We start from the raw sequence: 14,946 nt of genomic DNA, 5'->3' as shown, positions 1-14,946 counted from the left end.
TTATCAGATCCCATGGACTCAACATAGTATTGTATGCAGACGACACCCGACTCATCTTCTCCCTATCCAACAAACCCAACATCGCCAAACCCAACTTCCAAGAAGGAATGGAAGCGGTCACCAGGTGGATGAAGAACAGCCACCTACAACTAAACACGGCCAAAACTGAAGTACTCATCATGGGCCCACACCGCGATATCTGGAACAACACCTGGTGGCTCACCGCCCTCGGGAACCCACCTTCGCCCACTGACATCGCACGCAACCTCGGAATCATCCTGGACTCCGAACTCAAAAAGGACTGCCAAATCAACACTATCACATCCTCCTGTTTCCACACCCTCTCTCTCCTATGAAAGACCTTCAACTGGATTCACCTTGAATACAGGAAAAGCATCACCCACGCCCTCATCAGCAGCAGACTGGACTGCAGCAACACACTCTATGCCGTGATCAACAAGAACCTCACCCGCCAACTCCTGAACGTCCAGAACGCCTCCGCCAGACTAGTCCTCGACCTACTGCGCCCCTTCCACATCACCCAACATGTGCAGACACTGCACTGGCTCCACGTTGAGAAGAGAATCACCTTCAAGCTTCTCACCCACAAAGTCCTCCACAACACCCGACCTGCCTACCTGAACCACCACCTCTCATTCCACTCACCCCAAAGATCCCTCCGCTCAGCCCAGCTTTTTCTTGCTATGGTGCCACGCATCAAGAAGACCAAAATAGGAGGTTGTTTGTTCTTCTTTCTCGCAGCCAAGATATGGAACACCCTCCCTCTCCACCTCTGACGGACACCAACACTCTCCAAGTTGTTATTGGGCCTCAATACCTGGCCCTTCGATGAATTGCCATGATCATCCAGGAGCTGTACCCCTCCCCCCCCCACAGCACCTTGAGACCCTTTCAGGTGAGTAGTTGCTCTTAAAAAACCTTGATTAATAGATTCATTACTCTGATAGGAAGCATTTCTTCTTTTATTGTGTTATTTGGTCCCCTAGAGCAATATGTGTTGAGCTTCCTTTTCTGCTAGTATTCTCTTGTGGACAGAAGAAGACAATGTGTCAAACACTAACCTGGTGCCCATGATTAGGCTCTGTTAGTGGAGTTTGCAGAGTTTTGTGCCCTCCGCGGAGCTCGCGAAGGGCAGAATACTCTGCTTCATATAGTGCAGCAGAGTTTTTTCCCGCTCGCGATCATGAACAATAAGTTTGCGAGCGCAAGCTGCTGCTTGGTTAGAATTTCGACCCAGCGGCAGGTAGACCAGCACAAATGGCAAGTCGCACTGCACTCCTCCACTTGCGGAACTCCACAGAGTTTTTTGTAACTTCGCTGAGTTCCACATAGCAAAACGCAGCGGACTACACACAGACCTGCCAATGATTCCACAGGAGCAGAAGAGCTTTTCCCAGAGGCCCCTGGTGAACGCCCCCAACTATGCCTTATACATTTCTAATTGGGAGGTATTCATCAGGGGGAAGGGGAATTGGGAAGAAAAGAGAAGAGAGGCTGCCTTGAAGCTTCTGGTGGATCTTCTAGAACTCCTCTCTGTCAGTCTAAGTGATAGGTCTTCAGTCAACAGGAAGGGTTGCCTCTAGGTTTAACCCTAAAAGAAAGAGAGTTACAAGAAATATAATCTGCAGTTCTAACACAAGGTTAAATGCATTCAATACTGTAACATATTAACATATCTAATATTCTGTTCTCTATACCTATTTTGCTTCAAGGAATTGCCTCTCTCTTGTAAATTGGTAAGATGTTTTTTTCTCATGAATTATGAGCTCTCTTGATACTCAAATGTATTCAATTGGAGTTCTTGTAGTCTTTTTCTCAGAGGTTGTAAGGAGGATCTAGGAGAAAGATGTATGCTCCCTTAATAGACATTGGACGCCTTGGTAAAAGGCATTTTTAGTAACAAGGAAAATATGGTCTTTACTTGCCCTACTAGTATTTCTTGCTTAGATACTCATACTTGTCTCTCCTTGGTTACCACTAATCTGGCAATTCTTTTTTCCTCAGAATACAAATAATGCGGGAATTCGGAAATTCTTGGTTCACCAAAACATCTCGTAGAACAATAGAAAAATACTGCTCCTCGGGTGTGCACACCAGCCATTAGTAAGGTGGAGAAACTGGAGGGGTTATGACCTTTGACAACAAAATCTTCTCTGAGGTGATTGCACAGGCACGGTGAAGAGACAGTCTTCTCTTCGGTTGAGTTCAGTTGAAGTGCACCGCTCGAGTGTCGCCCAGCCGCACAAGTATCATGAAGCCTCAGGGAGTTCATTGAAACCATAGAGCGCTGACCTGTAGTGTGCTCGTGACGGCCATGTTGGGTTTCTGCGATGCAGTCAGAGCTCAGATTCTTCAGTACTACATTCAGGAGGAAGCATGCAAAAGGCAATCAAAGTCTCCAATGGGGATATCGGAGATTCCAAGTCTTTTTCTGTAACCTTTCCTCATTGCACCAGATACTACATTAACATTTCTGACACTATGCCCCTCCTGATCTGTTTTCTGTACTGCTTCTAGGATTTTGAATCTAATTTGCTTGAGAGTGTGTCACTCTTTAATACAATTCTGTGCCATAGGTACATTCTCCTTTCCAGTCCTTATTTTGCTTCTAAGTTCTCCAATCCTTGCTTTGATTTTCTCTGAGAATTGTCCAATATTGCTTTTTCATATGTGAACTTGATTAAGCATATGGAGTTTTTTATATCACAAGTGAACTACTGCTTGATTTTGATTTGATCATCAGTCATAAGTTGGTGTATTAACCCCTTCGGCGCTGATGACGAGCTCAGCTCGTCATGTATTGTGCCGCTCGCACGCTGATGCGAGCTGAGCTCGTAATCTAACGCGGATTTTTGAAAAAAGCAGCGTAGCGCAAAAATCGCCGCATCGCGCATGCGGTTAATACACCCTTTTACTAGGTTAGTGCAATGCATGTACTTACGACAAGGAAAGTTGCCAGAATCCTGTTTTGCAATTGTCAATTGTTCATATGATGGTCTCTTGTCAACTTTAATAATCATACCTTTTATATATCTGCCACTTTAAGAAGCATAGATCATTTTTTGGGGAATATGATACTCAAATAATTCTCTTTTTTGATCCACTTCCAGGATGGGAAGGAGGAAGAGCATTAATAGAAACCTTGTTGTTGTGGGGCCTCACGAGCTGTGCATAGGGTGGCATCAGATTCTGATGATTCAGGTGCCCAAATCTAAGGCTCCAAAGATGTTTCTACTTCAGGGTCAGGAGGAGCCCATTGCCAGACTCCTTTTGAACCATGTAGTGTCCAGTTCAACTGTCCGCTTGATGGTCTTGATAGCCACTGCTCAAAGTTGCTTTGATTGTGATCAAATCACTCCTCATGTGGGCACTCCCTTCCTGCTCCTCTCTTCACCCTCCTCCAATGTTGTGTTCTCTTGTGTTCAACTTGCAGCCAAGGTCCTTGCTCTCTTTTTCCCCATATACTGCTCTTCCTCACTTTAATCTTGGCTTGCCATTGACATGGAACAGTGAAAAAATAAAAATTAATTAGTGCATATTTCCTATACTTCATGTACACAAAAATGCATCTTTTATCATTAGAAAAGTCACAGTGAGCAGCGACATTGCCCCATATCACTCTACTTTCCCATGTAAGTTTATTATTCTTATATTTCACATTTAATGGTGGGCAATTATAGTCAACCATGAAGCAGCAGAAGCATGTTATTTTGCTAGAATATAATCATTTCTCTTTGCGCTACATAGAGAAACATCACCTTATCACATGGGATGCTTGTCATACTCAAGCGATGTCACCATTACATTATGTAATGATGGAAAACAGGAATGTAGACATGCTTGTGCAGTCAGCAGATGATGAGTGATAGGTGCACCTTGCTTGGCTATTAGTTAAACATGTAACGAGGACATGGCTAAAGGCCATATATAGGAAATTTCCATTTTGCATTTCCTAAATAGTTAATGGCAAGCAATCGCTATTTAGGAAATGCAAAATAGAATGCTAAACCATTAGTTATAGGTACAAATGGTTTTGCATTTTCAAATTTGAGATTCCCTAATAGGGAATCGCAGATTAGGAAATGAAAAAAACAAGGGTGCTGATGGGCCTAAGGTACCCCTTAATGCACCCCAAAAAAAGTGGGGCACATGTGAAGAGCTCAAATTCCCTAGTGGCATGTGCGCTACATGGCATTTTGGGTGAATTTTTTTTAAATTGCACATGGTTATCATCGACTCCAAGTCGATGGTAATAGCAGTTCCTAAATGCCCATTTCACATGTTGTAAGTGGGGCTGTGCGCAGGTCCCCCTCCCGATCTTGCTAGCAGATAGGCCATTGAGGCACACCTAATCCCTCTATTGTATGACTGTCTGGGAGGAATTCAAAAACTCGAACTGTCAGTTACACCCAATCATGCAACCAAGGCCAGGCTCAAAGTGACTAAGGGCAGAAAAATGGCAACTTTCTAGGGCCAGATGTAGGTAATTCCTATTTACCGACTCTTAAATACCGAATCATACCGAATCAGTATTTAAGAGTAGGTAAATAGGAAGGTGGCATATGTAGGTAAATCTCATTTCTAATTTACCGATTCTGTAACAGTCGGTATTTACCGATTCTGTAAATACCGAATCGGTATTTCACATTGATTCCTATGGACCTTGAAGCCCATAGGAATCAATGTGAAATACCGATTTGGTATTTACAGAATCGGTAAATACCGAATCCTGCAAGGGTGCAGGGGGTGTCACTTTGACACCCTCTAGCACCCCAAGTACAGGCTTGTGTGACATGTGGCACACATACATGCCCTAAGGGCATGTCTGTGTGTCACATTGCACAGATGTGCATGCACACCTGAATTCGGTATTTTACCACCCAATAGGATTGGGTGGTAAAATACCGACTCTTAAGGGCCTGTGGCACTCTTAGGAGTGTGAGCTACATATAGATTTACAGAATTGGCATGTTTACCGATTCGGTAAAATACCGAAGTGGTAAATTTACTGATTCGGTAAATATACCGATTCTGTTAATAACTACCCCACCTACATCTCATAAGCCAAATACCGGTCGGTAACGGCCGAAATCGGCCGTTACCGACCGGTATTTGGCTACCTACATCTGGCCCTAAATGTTATATTTCTTTTAAGTGTGACCAAAAGCACAACTTTACCATTCGAAAGGGCTCGTCACCATAAATCAAAATACAAAAAAGATGACATAGTTACAGCTCCCAATTGGAAATGACATCGTATTAAATGTAATAAGGAATACCCAATGATATGCTATGGGAGGAATAGGCCTCACAATAGTGAACAACACATTTAGGAGTTTTTACTACCAAGACATGTGAAACTTAAAAGTACAAGTCCAATGTTTTAATTACACAGCTGCCTGGCCTATGGGCAACCTAGGCCCTACTTTATGGGTGATGTATATGTAATAAAAGGAGTGTTTAAAGTTTAGCAAGTGGGTTTAAATGCCAAGTCGACATGGCAGTATAAACTGCATTCAGGCTGCAGTGGCAGACCTAGGACATGTTTTAGGTTGTTACTTAAGTGGGTGGCACAATCAGTGCTGTCGGCCTACTAGTAGCAATTAATTTACAGGCCATGGGTATCTGATATACTATTTTACAAGGGACATAAAAGTAAATTTAAATAGACCAATTGGATATGAGCCAATGTAACCAAGTTTTAGTGGAGAAGCACAAGCACTTCAGCACTGGTTAGCAGTAGTACAGTGAACAGAATCCTAAGACCAACAAACAACATAAATAAATGCAGCATAAATGGAGGAGGTGAGGCAAAATGTTTGGCGGAAGAGCACCCTAAGGCTGACAGATCCAGCAAATGGCTCTTGACTTTTGTCAGGAATCCTCATATGTAAATAATATGAAACATATCAGTTCAAGTAGGGTATTTGGTGAGAGTCCAGGAACTTTATTAATTTGAAAGGGACCGGGTGAGGCTAGCTCGTTCATAGTTAAATGTAAAGGGAGACCTGGCAAAAAGAAGCCCTTTGTCCCTTGGGCACTCTTTAACCAGCTTGGTACCAACCCAGTGGGAGTGGGTAGCTGGTCAAAGAATCAGACTGGAGGAGGTGGAGACTGCTCATTTCCCTAAACACGTTCATGGCTGGAACACTAGCATCCTCCAAATGCAGGAAAGCTGTGGCAACTTTGAATTTACTTATAATAGTGCACTCAGGGATAGTTTGCATTAAGGCAAATGGTGTGCTGCAAACATGGGAAGGTTTGCTCTTGGGATCATTTTCTTTATTGGTTAGGGAGTGTCCAGGACTCACCCCGACTCATTGGCTAGTACGCTCTACAAAAGTAGCACCTTGCCAACAGTTACTCAGAGCACATTCTGGGCCTGCTGAAGAACAGAAGGGTCTGGATTTGTTCTGTAAAACCCATGTGGAGCCCTGACAGGCTGGACCTGCTCCCTCTTCTACCGAGGTTTAACAAGTGGTTTTCAAGCAAGGGAATAATTGAAAGATGTAAGTACCCGCCACTTTGAAATGAACACTCTGACGGCACAAAGCAAGTGAAGCAAGTGAGCCGACCCCTCCTTACAAGAGCTCCCCTGGTTTTTCCATCCAGATATCTATCCATTCACACTTTCACCCTTCCATCCACCTGCTGATATCTACTATTTCACCTTTACATTCTTACATCCCTTCATTTTTTCATGCAGCACTCAAACTTTTCCCATTCCATCAATCCATTCACTCAGCCATCCACTAATATATCCATCTACTCTCCCATCCATCCATCCATCCATCCATTCACTTTGCTTTCCATCCATCATTCTACCTTTCACTCAGCCATCCATCTATCCATCCATTAATCAATCCACCCATCCATACATCCTTTCACTCAGTCGTCCACTCTGGCATCCATTTGCTCATCCTTTTATTCACTCATCCATCCATCAATCCCTTTACCATTGTTTCACCTGTCCATTCATTTGTCCGGCCATCCATCCATCCTTTGAACCATCTTTTCACCTGTCCATCCACCTATCCATTCACTCATCCACCCACCTACCCCCACAAACACCCTGCCACTCTTTCATCCACCCACTTTTCTCTCCTTCCCTTCTCCCTTCCTTCTATTCAATATTCCTTTCTTCTTTCCTTTTTCTATGTACTCATCTTTTATTTTTCCTTTCTCCCACTTGCTCTTCCTTTTATGCTGTATTCCTTCATAGTTTTATTTATGAGATTTTGTCTGCCGAGTTGCAGACAGAAAGCTTATAAAGAACCCCACCCCTGATGCAGCTGCCAAATCAGGGGTTTCACTATGCCCCTGACTCCAAGAGTCAGCTGGCTGACCTCCTGTGTGGCTATAGAGACAACATATGCTGAAAGAGGACCATTTGCTGAAGTGTCCAGCTGACCAGTAGCAACTGGGTCATCACTGAAGCCTGCTAGTGGCTTTAAATGGAGCGAATACTAGCATCTAAGTTCTGTCCCTGAAGTTCGGGGAGCCTTCAAAGTCACTAAGAGTAGCTGCTCTGAAAAGTTAGTACATATTTGGACTTTCAAGACCTATGAAGATTAAAAATATTCTTTTAACAAAGTGGTAGCTTTCGAGAGCACTTTTAACCTCCATAAAAGAAACTAAGTTGAAATCTTGAGGAGGCGAAGTTTTTTAACACTTTTTCCTTCTGGTGGACTCTTCAAGTAATAATGTACTTTCCTACTCCTTTATATATTTATTTGTGCAGTTTTACATCGTGCGGTTTGCAGGCATCAAAGCGCTGTAATAAGTCAAAAAATTGCTCCTTAGCAAAATATATAAATGGAGCCCAAATGAAGTACAGAACTTCAGTTGCAGATAGGTTATATAGATACAGTGAATTGATAACAATGAATCTCACATATACAGCAAGTTTCACAAAGAGAACAAAATTGCTGTTTACACAGTATGAAATCGCAAATGCATAGCGACCGAAGTATATGACTAAAGTGTAACATTGCTTAAATAAGAACAGTTCACTGAGAGAACAAAGCTTTCTTCCTGATACGACACAAGTGCAGCGGGAATATAGTTGAGTGTTGAACAATTAATTAGAGGGATTCGAAGTGAGTGTGAGAGTGGGAAGCAGGAGGCAAAGAAAACTGGAGAGGGTATAATGTTTCAAGGAAGGTCCAGGCTAAAATAGGTTAAATTAATTTGGAGGGTAAGTGACAGACGTGCAGGGCCAGAGTCTCTTAGGGTAAGAGCCTTTGGAAAATAGTAGTTTTCAGCCTTTCTTGAAAAGGGTTGTGTAGACTGGGAGGGAGATGTTTCAAATTCTGCCTGCAGTCCCTGAAAAAGAATGTACCATTGTGTGCATTACTTCTTGAAAATGTGAGATTCTGGGACCAATGTTCCAGTACGCCATAATGATCTGCTCCTGATGTTTTTAATTTGGTGGCAAGATATTAGGAAGAATCTTGGGGCATATTATCAAGAACTTCGATAAAATTATCGCCGCTTTAGTGATAATGGGCTTGATAATGGGCTTGATCGTGAATTCCCAGAGCAACCCAGGTTCTGGTGTTAACCTGGGCTGCTATGGGAATTCACAAGGGCATATTATCAAGCCCATTATCGCCGCTTTAGCAGCAGTTTCCTGCCGCTAAAGCGGCAATAATTTTATCGACATTCTTGATAATATGCCCCCTTGTTTGTGATACAAGAAGTCTTATATAAGGCTCTGGCTTCTACAGGAAGCAATTGAAGTGATAAAAGTGGTGGAGAGATGTAGTCATGTTTTGAGCCAATGACACAAAATGAGCTGCTGCATGTAAAACAGGTTTTTAATGGTGCTAGATAAGATTTATGGAGACCTGTCAGAAGAGAATACCCATAGCCAATCTGAGAAAATACCAAGCTTGAACAAAAATCTTTGGGTCAGATGTATCAAGATTTTTACCATTCACAAACAGGCCGATTAGCAGAATCAGCCCGTTTGCGAACTGGAAAGAGCCTTTTGGCATGTATCATCCCAAAAGGCATGCACAAAATAGGGAATTGCAATGTTTGCGATTACCTATTTTGCAAACGCATTTAGAGAATCGCAATTTGCAATTATCTAAATGCAATGCAGGAAGTGCTTTTCAAATTGCGACCCTGCTTTACAGAATCGCAATTTACCACCAACTTCAAGTTGTGGGTAAATTGTAAATCCTTGGAAAAATGCAAATGTTTGCAATTTTCTAAGTGTCATGTGGAGTACATACATGCCCTTGGGGTATGTATATGCGCCACATGTGCTCACATGCATATTTCAGGGGTGCAACAGTGTGTCTTTTTGGCACCCTTGAAATTGCATGCGCAATTTGCGAGTACCTATTGGGTACTCACAATTTGCGCATGCAATTCCCATTCATTCCTATGGGCCTCTAGGGCCATAGAAATGAATGGGAAGCCATTCCTTATTTGCGACTCGCAATGTGCGACTCGCAATTAATGAATGCATGGTATTCGCAATTTTATTTGCGAATCCTACATACATTGCATTTTGCGAGTCCATAATAGCGAATCGGTAAAATTCGCAATAAGGGACACGCAAAATTCAATGTTAATACATCTGGCCTTTAGTCAGGAACAAAACAAGGGCCATTAATTGATCTGAGTTTGCAGATTAAGTCTGCTGTCAATGAGAAACCTGGAAATTTGGAGCTGTCTACAATAGTAGGTTTGTAATCCATGGCCACAACTGGAGAAGGGCCACGATTGTAGATATATCTGAGTATGTGGGGAAAATTAGAAGAAATTCACTTGTAATGGTATTGAGTTATAGTCTTGCAGAGTTTTGGCAAATAGTTGAATGTCTTTTGTTGTTGTAATCTTGAAATAGATTTTGGTATCATTATTGAACTGATGATAATGGATGCCAGAGCCTTTTGTAGGAAATTAAAAGCTTTGAGGCATAGCTTGAAAAGGATGGGGGTAACATGGATTCTTGTGGGACCCATTGACTCACTGAAAATGGTTGGAGGGGGGGCATGATTTACCGCGCGCCGACGATAGCCACGTCTATGTGCAGCTCCGTAGAGCAGCACAGATGTCGGTGGTGCAGCCTCGCTGCTGTGTTTCTTGCTGTGTGTCCCATTTTTTTGGTAGGGTTTGCACAGTGGTTATGATTCTTTAATTTTTTATGACGCGGGCCCATAAGACAGGATAAAAGCTAACTGCTTCTCCCTGTCAGAGCTGGCTGCCTTTTTAGTTCTGAGTGGAGTCAGCTTACTCCTCATGAGAAATGACTGACAGGCTCCTCCTTTAAAGGTAGTCACATCTTTAAAGGCATTTTCTGCACCTGAGTTGTATCTACAAGTCATTTTTCCCTTTTTTTTCTCCTGTAAGAGATGTTTTGTTCATTTTAATGGTTTTCTACTGATTTTAAAGGTTCTCTTCAGCTGTTGACACTACTGGAGCACTGCTCCATCATTGAAAAGGTTTCTAGGAGCATTTTTGTGGAAATTGTGTGGAGAATTTCAGTTTATGCTCTACGTCTCCTTTTTACTGTCATGGTTGCTTTGGAATTTGTAGCTGCTGTATCAGTTTTAGAAGTATTTGTGGTAGAGCATTAATTACCATATACTGGCTGCACTGCTATGCGCATTTTGCATGATTCTAATACATGGGCATTTCAAAAGCTCTTAATTCTACATTTCAGGCTCCAGTAAGTGAATCACAAAGTGTTTGTCAGCATCAGCTGTTTCTGCTGCAATGGAACATCTTACCTCAAATAGAGAGCCCCATTTGGCCTCTTCTCATATATCATTTGCAGTGTCATCTCAAACCCAGGTCAGTGAGACACAAGTTAAAAGGCTTAAAAAAGACCCATCTTCACCTACGAAATCTGTACCTGGAGCATCTCTTGACCTTTTATTGGAAGAAATTAGAGTTCTACACCCTTTTATGGGTGGTACTAATGCTAAATTGCAAACTCTCAGTGATAGATGGTCACTCATGGAGGAACGTTTAACTTCGGCAGAGCAACAAATCACGCACTTTAATGACACATCTCTGAAAGTGAGCTCCTTACACCTACTGGTTTCTTCTTGACAGAGAAAGGTTGAAGACCTTGATAATCGTAATTGAAGGAATAACCTGCAAATTTATGGCCTTCCTGAAGGCATGGAAGGGGTGGACTCTATCTCTTTTTTCAAATCTTTTTTTACCTCAGATCTTGCAGTTACTGAAAAGTCCATAACTTAACATCCAGAGAGCTCACAGATTGGGTCACCTTCCTTCGACTGCTTCACCTCCTTAAAGACCCAGAGGTGTCATTCTTTGCTTCTTAGAGTATACAGATTTAATACAAGTCATATCTGCTGCATGTCGCCTTAAAAGAATCTCCTGGTCAGGAAATGCTTTATATTTTTCTGAGGACTATGCCAAGGCTACAGCAGAAAGGAGAAGAGACTTTCTGAGTATGAGACCTTCCCTTCACTCCACAGGAACTCAATTTGGTCTTTTCCATCCCTGCTTTTTCAAAGTCACTCATGATAATAAAACAACATATGAAGATCTATCTCGTTTGAGGGATTTTCTTACATCTTAGAGAGCAGATGTCATGGATGTTGTTCCCTCAACCATTACAAAGTGACTGCCTTTTGATGCTGAGTTTACTTATTACTTTTGTTGTTTTTAAGATGATTCTTTGCTATTCTTGTTGATGCATTTTATTGTTGTAGTATAACAATTTAGGGTATGTTTTTCGATTTAACATGTTATATTGTTCACTTTTACCTTACAGATGCTTTATCTATGTTATGGTTGTCTTCGTTCCCCATTACTTGTCATGCTGCCACCTCCCTCGCCATGGAGCTCCCTCTCGATCGGACGTGATGTCTTTATCGTGTGATCCCTCCCCTACCTTTATAGGGTTTTTGTTAGCTATATCATTCTTCCTGCTTGTCTGTTTGCCCTGTCTATGTTATATTAATGTATGCCTCTTTCTTTTCCTGTTGAAGAGAAAACGCTCCTCTGAATACGGGCTTCCGCTCACGCTGCTTACGCTGCACAACGCTCAACGTTCAACGTGATCACGTAATCGGCACTCTCTGACTGGACCGGATTGGATTGAAGGAGCAGAAAATGGTGGAGGTGCGTTTAAAGCTACAAAAGAAAAAAATATGTTAAAAACGCAAAAAAGGCCGTGATTATTAACGAGGAGGCACCGCGCAGGGTACCAAAAAAATGATTAGAAGCCAATAAGTATGCGGACCTAGCGAACTGCATTGTAAGAGAACTTGCTGTTCGTAGCGCAGTGGTTTCAGAAGACTAAGCAGGAAGCTGGACCCTGCTGAACCCTGCTGGACCCCGCTTCAGTACCAGCAGTCAGTCAGCGTGCAGCGGGCGGCATGTAGCCATGGAGCAGAGGTAAGTGTAATTACGGTGTGGGGATAATTGAAGGCGGTATCACCAATTGAACTTTGTGGGAGTACTAAAGGAGTACGATAGGAGACAACGCTTATACGGAGAGTTGTTATTAGACACTAAGGACATATTAAGCCGGGTAGGGCACTGAAGGTGATGGCCCTTGGAAAACAAGAGCCGGGAAGGGCATTCAAAAAAAGAAGTAACAAAACCCGGATCTCAGCATAACGGAAGGAGATGTTATTGAAGAAAGGGGCAAATAGTTGGCTATGGGTGGGACAAAAGGTACACATGGCAAGATACCGGCATGTAAAGAAAAAAAACACTGAAGGAGCAAATACCCCCGGATACCATACTGCAGCAGACCTGCCGAAGGAGGGTAAAGGGCAGTTCTTCTGCTACAAAATCAATTAAAGACTTTGTGGGGAAATATTATAAAGGAAAGAGCTCGAAGGATGGGGAATTAAGTGAGGATACGAATCCCCCAGCCTCAGCAAATATGGTATGCTCAATTTTAGACAATTCAGTAAGTTTAGGACAAGATTCACAGGTGCTGTTCGACCTTAATCTCTCCGGAGCATCGTTGGACCCAAGATTGTCCTCATCCCCAAGACTTTCGCCAAGACTATATATTTCGCCAAATGCCTCGTTAAGTGTCTACGAGATAGGGAGGGAGGCGGAGGAACGGGGGATAGAGGTAGAGGAGTATCCAAGAATTATTCACCCTTCAAAAGAATATCGTGATGAGAGGGAGAAGGACAGAGCGGAAACCTATCAGGAAAAAACAACTGACTCCATCAGCCCATCTGTGTCCAATCTAGAGGTTACGGGGACTTCTAGTTTTTCAATGTTGGATGTGATGTTGATACTACAAAATACTTTGCAAGGTTTACTTGAGGTAGCAGTATTAAATAATGAAGCCATAAAGGCTCAAAGGGATCAGTTTAATATTATGATAGGGGAGTTAAAACAAAATAAAGGTCCTATGCCTTATATGGTTAGAGCGGTTGGAGAGGAACTTCGAGAGGGGGAAGTCAGCTGCCTAATATACTGATAGAGAAGTCCGAACCTAACGTGTACATCTCGAGATACCCAATGATAATAAAAAAGAGGAGTGAGAGGAGGGGTTTCAAATTACGCATCCCTCAACCACGAGTGTGGGAGGGTAAGAGAAAAATTAGAAGGACCCAATCTTCTACTCAGCAGAGACCAATAAATGAAGTTTGTGAGAAACAACGAGAGGGTGAAAAAGAGTTAGTAAGGTTTGCCCAGTCAATGGAAAATAAGGGAGATAAAGGAATTGCCTCTGACGTGCCCGAAGTGGTAGGCACAAGTAAAAAATAAGAACAAGAAAGATAGCCCTGGTAAGGATAATGTGACACCAGACCAGGGGATAAAGGCTAAAAAGAAGAGAATGAGATCGCAAGTTGATGAAAGTATTAGCTCTACCAAAGGGCAGGTTGAGACTGGTATTCTCCATGAAAGAAGTATAAGCATAAGGGACCCATTATGGATTCCCTGAGAGCTAGAGGTAAAAGGTGGCTCAGATTTGTGGTTATATTTTGAGCCGAGTGACCGGGGAAATGGGGGAAAAAGGTGAGGAAATGAATCCCGCTAAATAGATCCTAATTGCTTTTCTCTCATGCTAACTGTAAAAGTTTATGTAGTATTAGCTCAGCGGATCTTAAAGAAGTGGGGTTCTCTGTAAATAATAAGGGGACTGAAGTCACTAGGGTTCTGCTGTATTCTGAATTAGTTAAGTCTGCATTAATTAGAGCAGAACCAGAGTTACATAAAGAAGGTATTATATTGGTTAAAAAGATAGAAATGCAAGGATCAACTACGCAGGAGAGACCGTTCCTATTAAACCATGCAGGTCTGGGACAAAGGCAGGTCAGAATGATTGGTGCCTGCTGGGAAGAAAAGGATGATATAGAAATTACGGTAAGAAAGAGGGATCAGGAGTCAGGTGAAGAAGCAATATTAGCTGGAAATAAATACAGAGCCTTGGCACTTCCTGATTATGATATAAACAGGAGCCTAAAGGAAATTGACTAGGTATCTGGGTCGTTGCACCGCCTAATAGTGTTATCTTGGAATGTATATGGGTTTAAAAGAATAGAAAATCAGGCACATTTTAAAAAGAGCATTGATAGCTGTGAAATTGTGTGCCTGCAAGAGACCTGGCTGTGTGACGATACCCAAGTAAGTGCAGGGTTTGTTCAGCAGACAAAGGTAGCGGTAAGAAGACGCTTTGGTAGACCTTCAGGTGGGCAAGCGACGTTGGTATCGACCAAAATTGCCAAGAAAGTGGTTCTGTTGAATGTAAAATGTAAATGGGTTATAGGATGTAGAGTGTTATTGTTCAACCCCGACCCTTGGTTTGACGGTATTATTATTGTAAATGTGTACATTCAAAAGGGGGAAGAAAGGCCGTACAGGGAAGATATGGAAAAACTAAATGAAGATCTGTCAACTATGATCGAGAACTATCCAAGAGATGTCGCGCTAGTGCTGGGTGATTTTAATCACAAG

Source organism: Lissotriton helveticus, chromosome 6 (genome assembly GCF_964261635.1).
Source record: "Lissotriton helveticus chromosome 6, aLisHel1.1, whole genome shotgun sequence".
In the NCBI taxonomy this organism is placed as follows: domain Eukaryota; kingdom Metazoa; phylum Chordata; class Amphibia; order Caudata; family Salamandridae; genus Lissotriton; species Lissotriton helveticus.
Note: the sequence above shows the minus strand (reverse complement) of the source record.